At 43.1% G+C, this 22,170-nt stretch overlaps 1 long non-coding RNA gene across 2 annotated transcripts; it reads left to right on the top strand.

The window, feature by feature from the left end:
* The first annotated feature begins 204 nt into the window (after window positions 1-204).
* LOC310743357 lies at window positions 205-6,752 on the top strand. 2 transcript variants are annotated; one of them, XR_014538976.1, is made up of 4 exons: window positions 205-353; window positions 1,974-2,130; window positions 4,782-4,864; window positions 6,570-6,752. It is a non-coding gene; the product is annotated as an uncharacterized lncRNA (long non-coding RNA). The 2 variants fall into 2 exon arrangements; XR_014538975.1 differs by lacking the exon at window positions 1,974-2,130.
* Window positions 6,753-22,170: the final 15,418 nt, after the last annotated feature.

Raw genomic sequence — 22,170 nt, 5'->3', positions numbered from 1 at the left:
CATCCCCCCAAAAAAATAGTCCAGGTCCCCACAAGGTCTGAGGGACAGTGGACCGGCCTCCTGCTGAAAAAGTTTGCTGACCCCTGGCCTAGAATTCTCAGAGCCAACGACATCAACTTTGATAATCATGATAATGGGTTGCATGTCCTGTCTCCATCCTTTGTGAGGTGACAGTTGTGCCATAGTGCTGCCCTGCTGCCTCGGGTGGAGTCTCAATGGCCAGTGGGAGATGTCATGTTCTCTTTTGCGGGTCAAGGGGATTTGAATTTGGCTCACCTGAAAATTGGCCAATCACAGGCAGGCCTGGAGGCAGGGCAGAGCTAACTCCAACTCAGGCTGGAGTCTTCACTCAGGTCTGCTCCCCAGGCTTCAATTAGGCCTGCCTCCTCACCCAGCATTGCGGTGACCTTTGGATTTTCCACCCACCTTCCCTTGTTGCATGGCTAACACCCACCCAACAGAGTGTCCTTAGTATGGCCTTGCTATGGAACTATCAGTTGCTGTATTCAAGGCCAGGGAGGAATTTCTCATTCAGACCAATTAGGCTTGTGTGGATCCCACCCCCCACCTCATAGTAATCATCACAACTTTGGTAAATAAGGCATTGAGTATGAGAGCCAGTGTGGTGTAGTGGTTAAGAGTGGTAGACCCGTAATCTGGTGAACCGGGTTCGCTTCCTTGCTCCTCCACATGCAGCTGCTGGGTGACCTTGGACTAGTCACACTTCTCTGAAGTCTCTCAGCTTCACTCACCTCACAGAGTGTTTGCTGTGGGGGAAGAAGGGAAAGGAGATTGTTAGCCGCTTTGAGACTCCTTCGGGTAGTGATAAAGTGGGATATCAAATCCAAACTCTTCTTCTTCATCATATTTAGTCAAGGACAGAAGGGGGCAGTTAAAGTCTTATCCTCCAAGGAAACAGGGTATCCAGTTAAAGGAATCCTAGGGGGAGGTGCTTCTGTTCTATGCCCAGGAGAAGGCTAAGCCATAGCACTCCCCAAGGTGGTGATCCTGTCATGGTTTGATATATGTCATAGGTCAACCCTATATCAGGATTTATCCCCCAGAAAATCTTCCAGCAGGCGGGCTGGTTAATACAGGAGATCCTCAATGCCTAAGCCAAAACCTACTTACATCTGTAATAAAAAAAGTTGTGGCCTGATTAGAACCAAAGTGACATTGTACTGTGGTCCTTTCAGTTTCTGCATATACAGCATCAAAGGGGTATTGGGCACACAGCATCTGGGCATGCAATTCCTGATTTATTAGGCTCACATTTGAACCTGGTCACATGGTTGATCCCTTCCGTATCTGCAGCTACAGAAGATAATGATTTGATCAAAGATTCACTTTTTCTGAAGGAAGGGATGTTCCTCTGATGGAAGGAATTCTTCCATTGATGAAGATATCTGCTATCCTAACAGAAATAACTAGCCTACCCAGGTTAGGTCTATTGATAAAGTGACCCTTTAATGATGGAGAAAAACTTGTATATCTCTACTGCCCAGAAAATGGCTAGATTTAGTATTTTTAAAAGCACATCCTCAAGCTACCTTAGTTTTCCATCATTTTTTATTATCATTATCCCTTATACTAGCAACACTTCAAAGAGAATAGAGATCAAGTATTTGTAATGGTCTCATGGTGACCTGTTAGGAGTCTTTGATTTAAAAATCTACCACCTATAATGGCAACAATGAGCATTTTAAGACTGAGCTAACCACCTGAAAGAAATCCCAAAGATGGTTGGGTGAGTCTTTCCATTGTGAGTTCAGATTTGATCGCTTCCTTCATAAAAGAAGAATGCATTATTGGCAGGATGCTCAAAAGAGAGTATTGATTTGAGAGCATAATTCTTTAAATCCTTTAGCAAAAAAAAAAATTGTAGAAAGACTAAAGAAGAATAGATTTCATTTATTTCAAATGAGATGAAGGAAAGAGAAATACTGTTAAGGAAACTAATGATTTTGTTATAGCTTCACTTCAAGAGATCTCCAGGGGTTCTGCAGCAGTTCACCTACTACAGAATGAGATACTGAAGAAATTCTGAAGCAGTTGCCTGAACATTGAAGTCCGGTCCATATGCTTGATTTTCCAAAGGCTTGGATAAAGATAACCTTTTTGCCCCCAAATGTAAGATCCATTCCTTCCATAACCTGATCTCTTGAACTGACAAGTCACTGACAGAAGTGACTCTGGATCTTCATTGATTTTATTGATTTATTAAATTCCTTCCAAAGGAGCTCAGGATGGCAAACACCAGGCATTGGCAAACTCGGTCCTCCAGATGTTTTGAGACTACAATTCCCATCATCCCTGATCACTAGGGATGATGAGAGTTGTAGTCCCAAAACATCTGGAGGGCCGAGTTTGCCTATGCCTAGCAAACTCTGTTGTGATAAAAAATACCATTGAAAATAAAATAAAAACTAAGTTAAAACATTTAAAAGTTATTTAAAGTACCCCAAGCAACAAAACACAATAAAACTTAGGTAATAAATTTAAGAACAGATGTAAGCAAATCAGATTCTATAAACAAAATGGGAAGGAGCATTATCTTATCCTTTGCCTACTTTCACATTACAATCTGGAGCATAGCCAGCATTGGGGGCGTGTACATTGGTGGTAGTAGGTGGTGTCTGAAAAAGGCTGTAGCAGAAGGCTTCCTCTGTGGATGCATAAAATTTTTTTTTTCCCTTCCAGTAGCACCTTAAAGACCAACTAAGTTAGTTCTTGGTATGAGCTTTCGTGTGCATGCACACTTCTTCAGAAGTGTGCATGCACACGAAAGCTCATACCAAGAACTAACTTAGTTGGTCTTTAAGGTGCTACTGGAAGGAAAAAAAATTTTTTTGTTTGTTTTGACTATGGCAGACCAACACGGCTACCTACCTGTGTCTGTGGATGCATGTTCTGGTCTCACATTTCCTTGGCACATGACATGGCACACTAGTCTGGGAATTACCGTTCTATCAACTCACTTCTGAGTGGCAAGTGTAGGCGGCAATATCGATGTTGGCCTCAGAAGGTTTTTTTTCCTGTTGAAAGAATTAAATGAACATTGAGGATTACCATAATTCATTGTGTCCACAGAGGCTCACAGAAAAGAAGCCGAGAACGACACTTTGTGAGAGAGATATTTACTAGGACATTGTTCTCCCTGTTAGTGTTTGCTCTTTGTTAGCAAGGGGGAACCCCCCCCCTCTTAGATTCAGAAATAGATCCTGCAAAATAAAGTGGTGCAGTATAATGGCCAGTATAATAGGTTTTGCTGTGATCACAACTGAGACGTTGCATAGTGTATGTAGGCACAGTTTAATGCAAAATCCATTTCTGACAGTGTATTTTCCCCTTTTTTTTAAAAAAAAGGAAAGGAAAGGAAAATACTTTGCTCCTCTGTAGGTTTATTCTTGCTTTATAATGAGCACAAAGAAATCTTTACTTGATTTATTTTCCCAACATATGCTCAGGTTTGAATTCTCCCTCTAAAATAAATCAAGCTCTCTACAGAAACTTTCGCTTTGACTCATCAATTAAGAAAAGAAGGGGAGGAAAGCCAGAGCAACTGCTCTAATTGTTGTGAACGCCTAATAAGCATGATCCATACAAGAACACAGATTTTAGGGTGCATGTGATTTCCTTTTGTTTTGTCTGAGATAGCGGATATACTGAGGAAATATTGTTGCAATACATTGGTACCTCGGGTTACATATGCTTCAGGTTAAATACGCTTCAGGTTACAGACTCCGCTAACCCAGAAATATTACCTCGGGCTAAGAACTTTGCTTCAGGATGAGAACAGAAATTGTGCTCTGGTGGCGTGGCAGCAGCAGGAGGCCACATTAGCTAAAGTGGTGCTTCAGGTTAAGAACAGTTTCAGGTTAAGTACGGACCTCCGGAATGAATTAAGTACTTAACCCAAGGTAGCACTGTACTATATTGGGAACAGAGGAGGCATTTGCTGGGTCCATATTGCAAAGTAGACTCACATGATCAATATATTCTGGAGTGAATTGCTGATCTGAATGTAGTCCTTATTTGGAATCCTTATTTGTGAATTACATTAGGTGGCGTGTATACACAGGGTTGGCTTAACACATCTTGCTGCCTGAAGCAAAGGACAAGATTGTGTCCCCTTCCTATTCCAGGCACAGAGTGGCAGCTGAATTCTACTTCAACTCTGGTGATGGGATAGCATGCAGGTTTAGGTAGCCCAGGACGGGCTGCATAGATCTGTCTTCCAACAGAGGAGATGACTGGAGGTCTTAGGAGGAACAGCTAAGAGGCTGCTTCTGACCACCCCAACTCTGACACTTTAGGCCTCACTTTGCCTAATGGTAGGGCCGCCCCTGGGTGTATATATTGTTACAAGCCATCCCAATCTCTGAACGGTGCAAGATTCCGGGGGTTCCAGGTGCACTTACCAGGGTTTGTGTATCCTTTTGGAAAACATGAGGGACAGAGGGGACTGTGGTGCCTTTATGATATATAGTTTGTTTACATATATATGCAACCTGCACTTAGATGGAGAGAATGCAGAACTTTCACATCCCTTCCATTGTTGCAGCCTCCAATTCAAAGAGAACCCAACCATTGTGTCGGACCCTCTGACCAGCTGATCAGTAGCGCCTGTAAGCCCTCTTTGACCCAGCCACACCTTTACCTGTTCCTGACATCATATATTACAGTGGGCCACAGGTTCTGAACCTTGTGCTAGGGCATGGGAGCGTCTGAAATAAGCCTAGAATTTGACTGATATTACTGAGGTACTTCCTTTTTTGTAGGCTATTCCTAATGAATCTGTCTTGCAGTGCAAAGGCATAAAAACCGTGAACAAAGAAGCAGATAGGCTCCTATCTTAACAATGGTAAGGAAAAGCTAATCTCTGTTAATTTGTTTTTCAAAAAAGAAAAACTTTTCTCAAGGGCCTTAAGTGACAGGAAAGAAACTTTTTTTGTAAGAGGAGCTGAATTTTAAGAATAAATTTAAAAGTTAAAGTGCACCAGATTAATCACCACCCTTGTAGCTCATTTGCAGAAGCAGTGGAGCAGCCTACAAAGCTTATACTAATCTGTTTTCAGTCCCGGTATCTTCATTTCTTACAAATTAAATATATTCAGTGTCAATGCAGAATTAAGGTTTTTTTATGTGTATGAAATGAAGGAAGGAAGGAAAAAAACTGTATGGAGGAATTTATAACATTGTTTTCCTGCAAGTTATCAGAAATATATATATATATATTTATCAGCATTCATTATCCCAAGCCCCCTCCTGCATTTTCTGACTTGATTTGACGCTAAAGCCACTGATTAAGGTCTGAATTTTCAGGAGCTGCAAGCATTATAAATTGCAGTGTTAGCAAATGCCTGGACCTGAAATGAACTGAGCCAAATTAGATACAGACCTAGGTTGGATCCAAAGCACTTTGGAGTTACTGAGAGCTTTTCCATTGACCTTTGTTAAAACCTGGTGCAGCTTCAGTAGTTTTAATGGGGTTGGAGTTGCTGCAGAATAACTGTGCTCTCATTCATATGAACTCATGCAATTCTCTTGCTAGGGGTAGCACGATAGATAATGAAAGGCAATGAAGGCCAGTCCTAATGGGGCTCTTTTCTGTATCATAGTAGGTATCATGCACCAGAGTAGCCCATCATCTTAGGGTAATTTGGGGGTGATTATTTTACCTGCTTTAAAAAAAAAGCCTACAGGATGGTTTCAATACTTTAATTTGAATTAGTCCAGCATCTTAAGTTACAACAAGTGTGGGGAATCTTTAGTCCTCTAGATCAGTGTTCTCCAACCCCCGGGCTGCGGCCCGGTGCCAGTCCGTGGATCAATCGGCACTGGGCCACCCGAGGAACTTCAAATCATTTCACTGTGGCGGGTGGCCGAGGCGCAGAGCATTGTGCCCTCTCAAGCCCGCCCATTGTGTGACAATAGCGAATGAAAATTTGCTATTGTTACACTGATGCTCCTCCTGGCCAATCAGGGAGTGGGTCCTCCCGCTTCCTGATTGGTCGAAAGGCAAACCTCACGCCATTGGCCGAGGAGAAGGCGCCACGGGAGGACTGAGGACTCGAGGTCGGAGACGCGGGGACTGAAGAGAAGCTGCCGTGAGGTAAGTGCACGGAGATGGGGACTCAGCTCAAAACAAGCGGGCCATGGAAAAAATATCCAACATTTACTGGTCCGCGGCAATAAAAAGGTTGGGGAGCACTGCTCTAGATGTTGCTGAATTACAACTCCCACCATCCTCAGCAAGCCTGGCCAATGACCAGCAGTGATGAGAATTGTGGTTCAACAACATCTGGTGGGCTAAAGAGTCCCCACACCTGATTTACAATCTCCCAACACAACATCCTTATTGCCATGTTTTATTCTCCCCAAATATACAAATTGTGGCTTTGCTGTTTATCGTGGAATTATTTGAAGGAGAAAATTCTCATGCAAACCATTTGTGACCTTGATCCTCAATGCTGTAAAAAGGGAAATAAAAGACCTTTCATCTAAAGTCTACTACCACTTTTCTTTAAGCTGAATCATTTGGTTCTGATCTTTCTTTCTTTCGACAGGGCAGCCTGATCCTGGCCCAGCCTCATCTACACCAACCAAAGGCATGGCAATGGCTTTGCTAAGACCTTTCTGAAACTGTGGAAGTTAGCTTGGGAAATATGTTATTGTATTCTGTGGTGACAGATAATAATTGTACCTGAAACCCTGTAATGATAAGACAATATGGATAGCTTTTCCATTCAGGAGGTTGTTTTTATATTAGATACAGCTTTTGGGTGGGAATTGACATTGGGCAGGATCTCCAGGTGGGAAAGCGGAGATCAGCTCCCAGCTTCCCATTATTGGGGATCCCCTTAAGGGATGTGGAATGCTGCCCCAAGTCCAGATGCCCTAGCTTGGAGGAGGACAAGTTGGATGGGGGCATCCCCAGTTGTTTCCAAGGATTACCTAAAACTGGTCCATACTTTGGGCTACACAGACTTGGAGGCAGATGACTTACTCATCACACAGCAACTGGGGTATACAAGCTGATCCTTCCCCAACGCCAAGCCAAACCCTCCTGGGCTGCTATTAACCAACAAATGTGACCTTGCTTCCAACCATTTAAATCTGTTGTTTGATTATTTCTCCATACTCCACCCTTGGCTTTTTGTTGTACCCAGATCTGTAGTTCGTATTGTGAAAGACGGGATGGATATATGGCTTGTTAGTCAACATAATTTGATAACACATTACCTGTTCAAAGACTTTAAAGAGGAACATTCCTTTAGGTGTTCCATCTATACTCAGCTGCGTATAAATAAGCTTGGCTCTGTGGTGTCTAGGCTGTGAAACTCGACAGCTAATCAGCCACCTTATTTCAAGCAAATGGGCACTGTTTGTCTTGGTACTGCTGCTACAGCTTGCCCAAGTAGTGTCCACCATGATAGAAAATAACTTGGACCTCAGAGTGACTCATTGTGCCATAATAATTTTTTTTAGATGTTATGCCATGCTTAAATGGAAAATCCTCCCATCTACTAAAGAAAAGGAAAAGATGGAGAGAGCTGATTTTTTAAAGAAAAGTATCTCAGTGTCCATTTGGTTTTCCCTTTCCCTTGTGTGAAAGAGGATCCACCTGCGAGTTGATGCCATAGATGTGGAAATGGGGCAAACTGAAAATAGTTTTAAAATGAGAAACCAAGAGAACCCAAAATTTACGGATTCGTCCAGCTGGCACTTGTGGCAATGGATGATGCAGATCTAAGATGGCAGCTTTCCATGGTTCTAACCTGGTCTGAATCCACTGACCACCCCTTTGTAGCAATAAGTTAGACTAGAATTCAAGTGTTTGCTTCAGTCATTTAATGTCATTCACCTCTGTAATTCCAGCTATTTACATGAATCCAACTCCTCTTTTGTCAAGACTGCTTTATTCAGGATTGTAACCTGCATCTATTCCTGATAAGCCAACATTAATAAGGTCAAGGGAAAGCCAGTTACTATTGACCATTTCTTTCTTATGAATGTTTGAGTCACAGTAATTAATTTGGGGTAGGCAAAGTTTTAAATGTTTTTGCTTTTAATTATCTCTGAGGCAGCATTCATTATGGAAATGAGCTACAATTATTTCAGCTTCTTTCCTCCCACCAGGTTTCCAGATTACATAAAACAGTTGCATACCTAAGAGAGACAGGCATCTTTTCAAATCCTGCATTATACATGTTACACTAAATGTCACAAATGGTTTCACTGCAATATTAATGAAATTCAGCTGGGAAAGCCATTAGAGTTGTATTTCACACCTGTACAGAACATCACTTAAAATCAGAACTATTTAGCTGAGGGGTTTTTTCTTTTTTAAAGCTTCTTTGGATTCTGTACAGTATTCCAAAGACGTTTCTGCTTTTTTAAAACAGTTGTTCAGTTAAGGCACGTTATGATGGGTCCAGAGTCTAGTCATGATCAGCCAAGAAGCTTCTCTCTCATACAGATCTAACTTGTAGATGGCTTTTAACTAAACAGTTTCCCCTTGCGTATGGGAACTATTGCAGAGTAAGGAAAGGCATGCACATGTGTGGAATTAATACAATTTATATAGACACAGAAGCCAGCATTTTGTAGGTTCAAACCTGGGAACTGGCAATTATTGCTAGAGAGGGTTTTTTTTAAGTGCATATTATACAATTTGCATATACTCAATCAAGGCTGATTAAGGTTTGCTTGAACACTTCTGAGTACCCATAATAATGTGCCTCTTTGAGTGAGTGAATGAATATGGTATATGTATAAGGAGACAGCGTAGTGTAGTTGTATTAGCAAGAATGATGACATCTGGTAGATGCTGGTGGGTTATAATTTCCATCGCCCCTGAGTAGGACCTCAGAGTGGCTATTTCTATTGGCCATACTGGCTATTTACATTACATTTTCTTGGAAATCCCACCCACACACTCATTCAACATTTGATTTGCTCCTTGTCCTGCCATCCTTGCACACTTTCTTTGAAATGAATCCCAGTGTGACTTATTTTTGTGTAAACATGGATCTGACTGCACAGTTAATTACCAAGGTACTGGCAACCGTCCACTGCCTTCCTGCTTTTCCATATTGTTATGGATATCTTTTGCATTTGGGAACGCATAGAACTCTTTGGAGGCACTCATGATAGATATTCATTTGAGGGGATTTGTTGGAACAGCTATATACTTTGCCTTGCAAACAGCCTTCCTTTAATTTACTATATTTTCCCCCATACTGCAGCATTTACTGGACACATTTACTCAGAGAAACACTTCGCATTCATTGCTATTAGTTCCTGGCTTATATTCTTCTTCTTTTCAGTGGTGCTTTAAATTTGTTATGGATAATTTTTTATGTGGCAGCAAATCAGACTTCAAGGACAGATGCCGGCTTACCTACCTTTTGTTGCCATTTTATTTTATGCCAGTATCATCCATTTATTTTATATTGGCTGGCATGCCAGCCACTTGCCACTATTAATGAATATGCTGCTGGATCTCAGAGCGGAAGCTGGCAAAATCTATATTAATGTTTAAGAGGATGTATAAACACAGTAAATTTTAATGCATGAAAAATGTCGGCATCCTCATTTTCACTTTTATGCTTGATCTTTTCATCTGGATGACATTCCTCATTTTTACTCATAAAGTTGCTTTGATAAAATGCAGGGATATTCAGCAGGAAAACAAAGAGTGAAAACATTATGACTTCTAAAAGGAGTCATTATGCTTTCTATAAATGTGGACCTTTCCTTTTTTCCCTCTGGGAAAATGGGGGTTGTTTCAGAGGTTCTTACCAGATGTCTGCAGGAAGCAGGACTCAAACACAGGTCCATGGAGGCAGAGCATAGCCATCATGGCTAGTAGCCACTGGTAGCCATATCCTCCATTAATTTATCTAATCCTCTTCTAAAAGCACCCAGGTTGGTGGCCGTCAATGCCTCTTGCGTGTTGAGACCCCGAAGCCACCCCCTTGTTGAGAAGTAACACACACAAGGACATAGATATTAGGTTAATGTTATTGGGCAAATTTTGGCCACAACTTTATTGATTACAGAATGTGAGCGGTATTGGCTTAGGCATTGAATGGACCCGACTATATCTGACTCCTGTCCAATGCACAGGGAGTCCGGTAAGGGTAAACCACCAGAAGGTGAAGCCCCTTCGATGCATACCAACTCAAGCTCCCCCTGGTGTTCCTGCCAGGGTCGTGTCATGGCCCTAGCCCCGCCCCGGGCTTTGGACAAGATCAACACCACCAGATTCCTTTAATGGAATACCCTTAAGATTGGAGGGACAGGTGATGGCCACACCTCTCCTCCCCCAAGCTCAAACAACACCTAACCACAACTCTAACAAGTTGTGACGACTGCTACGAGGTAGGTGAAAACCAAATGGCCTGTGCCAATTTGCCAAGTGGAAAAATTCCTACCAGGCCCTTCAATGGCGACCAACCAAGGTCCATAGCAAGGCCAATGACTAAAACCTGCAAATAGGGAGGGAGGGCAGGTGAATGAGGAAGTGAGCTAAAGAGGAAACCCTCTGGCTCACGCCTCTGCTTAAACGATCCCGGCCATGCCCCCCGGCCAGCGGATTGGCTGGCTGGTCGCTGACGTGGCTGGGATCCTCGGGCAATGGGGGACTAAGTTCCCCACCCCTGGAGGAGAGTGGGTGGCCATGCAGTCCAGCGCAACTCCTCCCCACAGGGAAGTAGAGCAGATTTGTGGGAGTGAATTACATAGTTCAGCTAGAATTGTGCTGTATCAGTGTACACAACAAACACAAGAGGCCGCCTTATTCCAGGCCAAACTATTTGCCCATGAAACCTATAATTTCTACTCTGACTGGCAGCAGTTCTCCAAGATCTCAGGCAGAGATCTCTCCCAACATTTGCTATCTGATCCCATTGGCAGGAGAGGTGAGAGGACTGGAACTCATGGACATCCAATGAGTGTTGTAAGATTCAGGATGAATAAACAAAAGTACTTATTCACACAGCACATAGTTAAACCATGGAACTCCCATAGGAGCAGTGCTCTTTTTCAACTGGAGCGCACCAGAGCGCAGTTCCAGCACCTCTCAGGTGGGCGTCATTGTGGGCCGGTGATCCCTCCACCCACTTCAGGCCTTTACATACTTCTGAGAAGCCCAAAACAAACTTTCCAAGTCAAAATGGAAGCTGGCTAGCATGTGCGAGTCTGCACTTTCTTTAGATCTATGACTCCACCTAGCTCCTAGCTGCTTCTAGCAGGGATTTGCCAAGCTAGGGGGTGAGCCCAATTCATATTTCATTTTCTTCAATCCACCTCCCATGCAGCACTGGCGGGCTTTAAGCTTCCCAGCCAGGCATATACGAAGTATTTGCATGAGGGCCTTCTGAGCTTCCCTAGCCATCCGCCTGAATCCAAGAGAACGAGGCAGGTGGGTGCACATTTATTTGACCTGCACCAGAACCAGGGGTGACCCCCAAACCAGCTAGGGTGACAGCTTGCCATAGTTTTTAGCACCTCTGTGGGCAGTGAAAGTAGCTGTTGTCAAACCAGCATCTGTTCAGGGCTGTTCAGAGCTGCCCTGAGTCGCCTGGCAACATACTGTAACAATTTCATGGTGGGTTCTGCATAGGAGTCAGTGATGGCAAACAACTTGGATGGCTTTAAAAGATTAGACAAATGCATGGAGAAGAGGCCTATTGGTGATTACTAGCCATGATGGCTATGTTCTACTTCCATAGTTGGATGCTTCTGAATACCAGTTGCTGGAAACCACAGGAGAGAAGAGTTCTCCTTCCTGTGAAAAACCCTTCAAGGACAACTGTCCAGGCACTGTGAGAACAGATGTGCCACTGGCTTGATCCAACAGGTTCTTTTTATGTTCTTATGTTCTTTGAAGCATGTGTGCTCTACTGCTAAGCAATGGTCCCTCCCTAAAACCTTAAAAGATCCTGGGGTGACTTGCGTTGCTCAAGCAATGTACACAATTTGTTTGCTGGACTAGCAGCTCATAAAATAAAAGCAAATACAGTGGTACCTTGGGTTAAGTACTTAATTCGTTCCGGAGGTCCGTTCTTAACCTGAAACTGTTCTTAACCTGAAGCACCACTTTAGCTAATGGGGCCTCCTGCTGCTGCCGTGCCGCCGCCGCGCGATTTCTGTTCTCATCCTGAAGCAAAGTTCTTAGCCCGAGGTACTATTTTTGGGTTAGCAGAGTCTGTAACCTGAAGCGTCTGTAACCCGAGGTACCACTGTAACCAGTAAAATAGCACAGATAATTTGCAGGTGGAGGGGGAAGGGACTCCTCAACATGCTAACTGGAATTCTCTAGTTAAAGCTATTAAACGATGGTGGCTCCATCTGTAGTATGCGACTGGGTGCAGAAGCTGTAGCTACTGTCATTACTGCACATGAGTAGTAATAAAATTAAGATTTTGACTGTGTGTGTGTTCTGAGGAGTCCAAACATATTCAAGTAAAAAAGCTGAATTGGCGTTGCTTATGCATAGCTAGATGAGTTCTAATTAAGGTCCCCCCTGCTTCATCATGCAGACTATTAAGGAGACATAAAGTATAACCCCCGCTAACTGTTCATCAGAATGCTTCTTCATAAATGAATAATATATTTATTTTTACTTCAGAATCCATTTGAGTCACACATTTAGGAGCTTCCCATCCATCTCTGACATCCATTAACACTCCATCTCAATGAAGCAAACACAGCATTCTTTGATTGTATTTTTACCAAAAGGTACTAGTACGCAAGCTGAAAATTCCATAAAGAAATGTGAGTGGGTCTGTAGTATGGTGTCTTTTAAAAGAAGAATGAATAGTCTCGGGCATCTGGTGGAATCTTTGACTTGACACTTGTACAAAAATATGAACACAGAAGAAGCTAGAGATGAGGTTACAAGCTTTCTATGAACATGCAGCTTTTGAGGTCCCTGACAGTAATTCATGCATGACATTTCTTAGTTTATATTTGGGGTTCTATCATAATCTGCCAGCTTCGATTGTTGACATGGATATTGCTAGTCTAGTGGTGTGGAAAATTACCCTGATTTTTCCTGCTGCCTAATGTGATCTGATTACTTCCCATTTTGAAAAGAAAATTGGTGACTGAATGGGCAGAAAGTGCACAGGTTGAAAGCAGCATGGAGTTGTGCATCAGAATGTGCATCAGGGTGCAAACATCTGCCAGCCCAGCATTATTCCTGCTGGGATGTCCCTTCTGATACACATTCAAATGTGAATTCCACATCTAGTGAAACTAGCTACTATGCTGCTGTAATGTTTGTACAACTATATTTTCAATGGGAAAGGAACCAAGAGCCTACATGTGTAGAAGTTGTCCAGAAAACTACAGATATCAGAGACACTCCATGGACTTCTTCTTGCTATCTGAGAGCATAGTAGGCAAAATGGAAAAATTCACAGGGACAGGTTTCATGCCTCCCTAATTTATGATCCTGTGTTTACCATTCGGTTAAAAAAAATGCTGATGATGTCTGTAGGAAAATGTCATGCTTATCCGCGTCTCTTGCTAGTGCACTCATCCATTCACTCTCTGAATCCCCTGAGAACAACTGCAAACTCAAAATTCATCTCAAAATGTCGCCAGTCAGGAAAGCAATGCTTAAAACATGATTTTTCTGTGATTTCCTTTTCAGTTTGCCATCTCCTTGGTTGATCATGTGGATCTCATAGGTATTCAGCATTTTTTGCTTCCTCAAGTGGAAAGTCCATATTTACTGTTGGGGATGAGTGTCCAAATATTTATCACCAGATTCATGAAAATTAGCAATGGGATAAGCTTCAGAGTGAAGCCAGATGTGCTTGTCCTTTGCTTTAATCTTTCTTGGCTGTAGTTTTTCTCTTAAGGAGGACCTGTCTGGGTCAATGGCTCTCAGATTTGTTCTCATATTTGACGTTATGAAGTCACAGTTAGGTGTCCTTGGCCACAATGCTATCAAAATTTACCTTTGAAGTATGTCCCATTGAGGTACGCATAGATAGACATGCCCTGTTTAGTCTCTGTTTTCATAAATGCATCTTGATGTTGTAAAGTCTGCAGTCAAGAACTTCAAGACTTCAAAAAAGTCCCTTCAAATACTAAAGTTCTCCAATATCCATGACAGGGAACTCAGGCATGGGGACCAATTGTAGCCCTCCAGGATTCAGTATCATTCAGCCCTTGGGACTCTCACAAGGCACATCCACTCCACAAAGCACATCCCTTTGTTCCAGGCTGCACCACTCTTTGGCCCTGCTCTGTGGCCTCCTTGGGTCCATTTCCTGCCAGGGATGTATCCTTAAACTGTGGCAATGTCTCCTGCTTGCCTGGATGGAGGTGTTTGTGTGTAGAAACTTCTGGCTTTTATGTGGCTGGGATGTAGCCAACTGTACAAATGTAAGAGTCACAATTATTGCCTCTGGCCTTGCACACCACAGCATGTGGTACCCAGAAGACTGTTCACAAGGGCATGCTGCCCTTAGGCTGGAGAAGATTCCCTACCCCCAGTCTAGGGTCTTGTTCTAAAGAAATTCCACCGGGGGAACAGAATTATGATGGTAAAAATACAAAAATAGAAAGGGGGGGGGGAAAGAATGGGAGAAGTAGGCCTGAATTTCTCTGCATTCCTGGTGATGCACATGTAAGAAGATGATGAAACAATAACAGGAGTATATTCCTTCTTTTTAATGACTGAGATCCCTTGCAAAATTTAGCTCTGAGGCATTGATAAATCTGTTACGTGTAAAATTTCTATCATTATACAAATTCTTCCCTCTAAGTAAATAGGAATTTCTTCCCCATTCATCACTTTTCAAAGCATTAACCTTTCTACCATTCCCTGAGTTGACTTGCAATATGGGATTTACTCTAATGATTTATGTATCGCATGGTAAAATGTTCAGAGAAAAACCTGCTTTTACCCACTAACCCTTGAGCCATTTTAATTTGTACCTTTTGTAGAGTTTCCAGAAAACACGTCTGTTGCTCTTTAACAAGTTCATAGTAACACCAATATTTTCAAGGAGATAACGCTACCACATTACTGATCTGCTTATTTTACATATAAACCATCAAATCTGACTTCTAAGCCAGGCTTTGAATTTATAGAACATTATTAATATGGGTAGGGAGAATTTGACAGATTGGGCACATGGGATTTTAGAGACTAGTTGGCTTCATTAGTTTTTTTAATGAGTTGAATAAAGAACTGCCATTGTAGAAGGAGCTAAGCTTAGGGCCAGTTGACCCACACCACTGGAACACACCCGCTGTTTTCTGTGCAATTGTGTCTGGACCCCAACTGTTTAGAAAAACAATGTACAATAGGCTATGGAATCAGCAGAGATTGCTGTGATCCTGGCCATGCATGTGAAGTTGCATTTTTTGGTGTTATGGCAATCTTGAGTACATTCATGTACAGTGGTACCTCGGGTTAAGTACTTAATTCGTTCCGGAGGTCTGTTCTTAACCTGAAACTGTTCTTAACCTGAAGCACCACTTTAGCTAATGGGGCCTCCTGCTGCTGCCGTGCCGCCAGAGCACAATTTCTGTTCTCATCCTGAAGCAAAGTTCTTAACCTGAAGCACCAGTTCTGGGTTAGCGGAGTCTGTAACCTGAAGCGTATGTAACCTGAAGCGTATGTTACCTAAGGTACCACTGTACCTCCAAGTCACAAAGCGACATAGAAACCCCTGATAAAATGGAGTTAAAGCCCCTTGGGGGAGGGGTTTTGATGCACACCGCCTCCCTGAATTTGAAAGGGGTGTACACAAGAATCCCATTCTAAAATGGACATTCCCTCCCCCCATGATTCTAGATGGGGATTCCATGCCAACCTGCACACGTTGAAAGTCACCTGTGTGATACTATACACATGACTCTTCCTCTTTATGGGAGAGGGAAATCAGTGCATAACATCCTGTGTCAATGTTGAATACAAGTCTGTTTACAGCACGGATACACATTGGGAAGCCATTGTAAAGAATGAGTTACCAGTACTGGTAACCAGTACATATTGGAGGGATGCGAGTGGCGCTGTGGGTTAAACCACAGAGCCTAGGGCTTGCCAATCAGAAGGTTGGCGGTTCGAATCCCCATGACAGGGTGAGCTCCCGTTGCTCGGTCCCTGCTCCTGCCAACCTAGCAGTTCAAAAGCACGTCAAAGTGCAAGTAGATAAATAGGTACCGCTCCAGCGGGAAGGTAAATGGTGTTTCCGTGCGCTGCTCTGGTTTGCCAGAAGCGGCTTAGTCATGCTGGCCACATGACCTGGAAGCTGTACACCGGCTCCCTCAGCCAATAAAGCGAGATGAGCGCTGCAACCCCAGAGTCAGCCACGACTGGACCTAATGGTCAGGGGTCCCTTTACCTTTTACGAGTACATGTAGGAAAGGAATGAGAAAACAGTGGTTCTCCAGGTGTTGTTTGATTCCATTTCCCATCAGCCTGAAGAGACATGGGCTATAGTCAGCGAGTTGCATTAGATCTGGAAGGCCACAGGTAAGCCATCCCAACTGAAGGGGAAAAGGAAGCAAGCTCAGTTGGAAGAGCATGAAACTCTTCATCCCAGGGTTATGGGTTTGAGCCCCACATTGGGCAAAAGTTTCCTGCATTTCAGGGGGTTCGACTAGATGACCCCTTTGTTCCCTTCCAACTCTACAATGATTCTGGTAGCTCAGTGGACCTCATTTGGCTTATCTATAGATTTTTCACTTTGAAGCTTTAACTGGGGTAGAAACATGAAAAATTCTACATAATATATTCATGTGGTCAATATATCCATGTTCTCCATTCATCACAGTCTATGCAGGTTGTTTCTCCCACACGTGAATGAAGTCAGTGACCCTAAGAAACAAATAAATGGCAGAGCAGCAGCTTCTGAAGCCATTGAATCATTACTAATCAATTCATCTTGTGTGTGCCATTAAAATGCCAGGATCAACATGTGTTAAGTTTTGTACACATTACCTCTTACGACTTATTCTCTTTAAATAAATTGAAGGTCAAGGATAAATTATAAATAAGAGTCTAATTATTATTTTGCATCATTATGCCCCAGTTTGATTCTTGATTTTAACCTTCGTATTCACATGGGGTTAACTTAACACAGATTATTTGCTGAGCTCATAACTTTTCAATTTATTACTGGCATAACAACATCTGCATTCCCTCCTTTAAGAGAGTTGCACTTGAATCATCCTTGAGGAACTGCAAGATAAAGCTGAGCTAGGCTTCCTGGGCCTTTTGTCTTTCGCCAGCCTTCTGGGAAATGACATATTTCAAACTCTTGTTTCCATAATGCACAGTAGAAGACAAAGTATTCTCATAACACCCTTAAATGTAAATTTGCAAAGGCTACAAATGAGCAACTGCCTTTAGCATTCAAATGAAATGCTGAGATTCACAATAAAGCCCCTTGAGCTTTGTCTTCAAAAGTGTTCTGCCCCAGTATGTGAATAAATGCTTGGAACTTTCCTTAATTTCTCCATGTTTTGGTTTTTTAATTATTATTATTATTATTATTATTATTATTATTATTATTATTATTTAAATGTTCCTTTTGTGGCATTGGTAATAACCACTTCTGAGGAAAGGAAATTCTATGTTGGTGTAGCATTTTTTTCATAAACATTCTGCATAATGTTATAGCCACTGTGATTTAGCTCAGCACTTAGGTTTCTCAACAAGGCGGGGGGGGGGGGAATGCCCCTCTTACACCGCACAGCTAGCAACATTAGGCACTCAACTCTTCGTAACCCCATGGACCAGAGCACGCCAGGCACTCCTGTCTTCCACTGCCTCCCGCAGTTTGGTCAAACCCATGTTTGTAGCTTTGAGAACACTGTCCAACCATCTCTCCTCTATTGCCCCCTTCTCCTTGTGCCCTCCATCTTTCCCAACACCAGGGTCTTTTCCAGGGAGTCTTCTCATCTCATGAGGTTGCCAAAGTATTGAAGCCTCAGCTTCACGATCTGTCCTTCCAGTAAGCACTCAGGGCTGATTTCCTTCAGAATGGATAGGTTTGATCTTCTTGCAGTCCATGGGACTCTCGAGAGTCTCCTCCAGCACCAGAATTCAAAAGCATCAATTCTTCGGCGATCAGCCTTCTTTATGGTCCAGCTCTCACTTCCATACATCACTACTGGGAAAACCATAGCTTTAACTATACGGACCTTTGTTGGCAAGGTGATGTCTCTGCTTTTTAAGATGCTGTCTAGGTTTGTCATTGCTTTTCTCCCAAGAAGCAGGCGTCTTTTAATTTCGTGACTGCTGTCACCATCTGCAGTGATCATGGAGCCCAAGAAAGTAAAATCACTCACTGCCTCCATTTCTTCCCCTTCTATTTGCCAGGAGGTGATGGGACCAGCGGCCATGATCTTAGCTTTTTTGATGTTGAGCTTCAGATCATATTTTGAGCTCTCCCCTTTCACCCTCATTAAAAGGTTCTTTATTTCCTCCTCACTTTCTGCCATCAAAGTTGTGTCATCTGCATATCTGAGGTTGTTGATGTTTCTTTCAGCAATCTTAATTCCGGCTTGGGATTCATCCAGTCCAGCCTTTTGCATCATGAATTCTGCATAATTTAAATAAGCAAGGACTTATATGGGCACTTAAGCCCATTAATTTCTTTTCTTTGGCCGACACATCCACGCCAGACCATTCAGGCAAAACATGAGAGCTTGTTGAATTTCCCACTGCTGCTCACACCTTCAGCCACTGTAGCCTGAGGCTGTGCCTTTGGCATGTGCCTTTCTCTGTGACCAAACGTGTGCATAAGAATGCACCTAGGATATACTTGGGGATTGAGAAACTAGTTAAAGTGTGTGTGTGTTTCGTGCTTGGTGCTTTTAGTTCCAAGGATGTATCTGTGTTCGTTTTAAATTATTTCAGTGTTTTATTAGAATAAAAACATTTTGTTCGGGTGGCTTTCCCATTAATTTCCGTATTCTTAGCTGGTGCTGCTTTAATTATCTGCTCTGCTGCTGCTTCACTCTAATGCTTAATTGTTGCTTGTTTTATTGCACTTTGAATGTTGTTAGCCACCTTAAGCACTCCTTGGGTAAGTGAAAAGGTGGGATGATGATGAAGATGAAGATGATGGTGATAACAGTAGGTCTAAGAACCTGATTGCATGCATGAAACTTCAATTGAAATGAATGAGACAAGCCCAGCCATGCAGCTTTGTCACCTGAGCATATGTCAGCTGAACTCTTCTATAGTTAGGGTAAGTGAGGCATTATAACCTGAGACGTTGAAGAGATATGAGGGGGGAAGGTTTGATGCAGCTGAGGTTGAGTCCTAAAAACTGCTCTCCTTCACAAACGGGTTAATTTTTCCTCTCTCAAGGAGTCCATGACTGTGCAGCAGTATGGGTCAATGTGGTTGCACCAGTAGTTGCTAGCACGCCAATATTCAACACAATGGTGTTGCAGACTTTTTTTTAATCCAGCTCTTTTAATTGCTTTTTCAACCCTTCAGTCAGAGGGAGTGTGCTTCTGCATGCCAGTTGCCGAGTGTGGGGTGGGTCTTGCCATCTGGGCACTCCAGGACCTCCATACACTCTGCCTAGATGTGCCCTGGGTAGGTCACTTCAGTGCTATTAATACAACTGATTGATTTCCCCACTCAGAGGCAGTGGCGAAGCTGCATGCTCTGCTACTGGAGGTGGAGAGCAGGTGGGGGCATGGCTGGCACCCCTGGGGGGCGTGACGTGCACCCCAGGGGTGTGGCACGCCGACCGTGGAGGCATGGCGCACATCCTGGGGGCGTGGTACACTACCTGCGAGGACATGGCATGGTGGACTGCCTTCATTTGCATGGCGCCCGGTGTGCGGGGGTGCGCAGTGCATGTTGGGAGGCCCGCCGCGATGACACCCTACTGAAATTGTGGTGCCGGGGTCGGTCTGCTCCCTCCGCCCCCCTGTTCCTCCACCAGTGCTCAGAGGCACACTTAATTGTCTCTCAAGACAGACGGAGGCCAACATAATGGCTTTACAGCATTGTGTCCAACACTAGCCCCTCTTAAAGTAGTCCCATTGAAATTGGCTCATGCCCATTAATTTCAGTAGGTTTGCTCTAAGTGCAGCGGCAAAGCAAGCCAATCAGGAGCCTGGGGCGGCGCGCGTGCCCAGTGCCTGGGGGCGGGGCCAGCTGGGGCAGCACACTCTGGGGAGCCTCTGAGGAGTCTGCCTGCCTCCTCCCCCTCAGCTGTCCTACAGCTGAGGGGGAGGCGGTGGGCGAGCCATTTGGGGTGGTTCAAAGCCCGCGTGCGCCCAAGCCACCATGACTCTCCCAGGAGAGACGCGTGGCTCGGGCGCACTGCAGGCCTCGTGGTGAGTGCCGTCCAGCATTATGTCACCCCTCAGAGGTGACACCTGGGGCGTCCGGCCCCTACCACACCCCCTTCCTCCGCCCCTGTCTAAGTGGAACTTAGTTGAATTCAAACCATACTTTGTAAACTGCTAATAAACCTATTTACTATTTAAATCAGTATATTAACGAACAAATAGCAACGTATAACAATGCTTATTTGGACTACAGCAGACAGAGTCCACTACAAGAACTTGCTCCAGTTGCCAGGTTTAGAATCCTATCACACCCATCCAAGTTAAAGCTATTTGCCATGGCTTTGCAGAGAAATGTATAGAGTCTTAGGGCTTCTCAAGTTTCAAGGAATAAATCGTAGAGAAGGAAATGGTTATAAAAATATATCTATAAAAATATACATAATGGTGATATCAGGCTTTTCAGAATTTCAAATTGCTGACTTTCTAAATCTTTTACACATGAAGAAAGAAAGAGGAATAAAGTAATCCCCAGGTAGGTGGCCAACTCAATTGTTTCAGGTGAAGTACTTGGATTTAATCAGTATAGTTAATTGACTTCATTGGAACAGAATTAGTTCAAATGGTCCTTTAGCTTAACTGGGCTCTAGATCAATTATTCTAAAAGCAAGAGTTATTCCAATTATAGTAACAGGTTGCTGTGGTTTTCTTCCACCAAAATGCTACTCAAATTAAAAAAAGAAAAGAAACAAAACACTACTAAAATGTTTAGGGGCCAAATAAATAGACAATATAGGATTTAATACACACTGGTGACCTTCCTACTCCTCATAATAGTTTTAACACCTAGGACACTACCTATTTGCTACAGTCCTGTAAATAACTGCTTCATACATTGATTATGGAGCTCTAGGGACATAAACACCTCATATATAGACCTGATGGACATTTCTCAGCTACTTCTGGCACAGCTTTTGTTGAGCTATCTCTGTTTTTATTTAATTAACCCTTGAGATTTGGTTCATTTTGAAACCCTACTGTGCTGTCACTCCTTTCAAATTCATTAAATGGCCTAGTTTGGATAAACGTATTTGCTATATTTTGATCTTATAGTTTTTGTAAACAGCTCAGGGATTTTTTGGGCCAAAAATGTTAAATGGTATATAAACAAACAAACAAACAAGCAAGGAATACAGTCGTATCTTCGTTGTCAAATGCCCTGGAACTTGGACATTTTGGCTCCCGAACGATCAAAACCTGGAAGTGACTGTTCTGGTTTTCAAACGTTCTTTTGGAAGCCGAACGACTGACAAGGCTTCCGCGGCTTCCAATTGGCTGCAGGAACTTCCTGCAGCCAATCAGAAGCTGCGATTTGGAAGTTGAATGCTTTGGAAATCGAACGGACTTCCAGAACGAATTCAGTTTGCCTTCCAAGGTATGATTGTAAATGCACATCTTGCCTTGCTTACCCAAAATATGTATGAACCATGGGCCTATGTGCTCTGATCTCACACTCCCATTTCTTCCTTCCATCTTTCCATGGTAGGATTAACCCAGAAAAATATTCATTGAACCATAGTTATGTCTCATAACGGTTTTCCTGTTTGCTTACAATGTTATCAGCCCGGAAACCCAAGAATCCTTTGGTCTTTGCCCACCAGCACAAAGCTGGAGGAGAGGCCTTTGTATTGCAGTCTTGATGGTATCCTTGATGGGCCATTACTCTGTTTGGTTCCTTAATGGCTTGCACTCAGCTAGCCCTGCTAGGTTAGTGTGGCTCGTTAGCGTAAGCCAAACGTAGGAATTTCCATGTTTGGCCTCATTCAATCAAACCTTGATTAATTCTAACTTTAACTAATTCTAAGAATGATGGAT

The sequence above is a fragment of the Podarcis filfolensis genome (genome assembly GCF_964270895.1).
Source record: "Podarcis filfolensis genome assembly, chromosome: 10".
Taxonomy (NCBI): domain Eukaryota; kingdom Metazoa; phylum Chordata; class Lepidosauria; order Squamata; family Lacertidae; genus Podarcis; species Podarcis filfolensis.
This window is presented reverse-complemented; position numbering and strand designations above follow the sequence as displayed.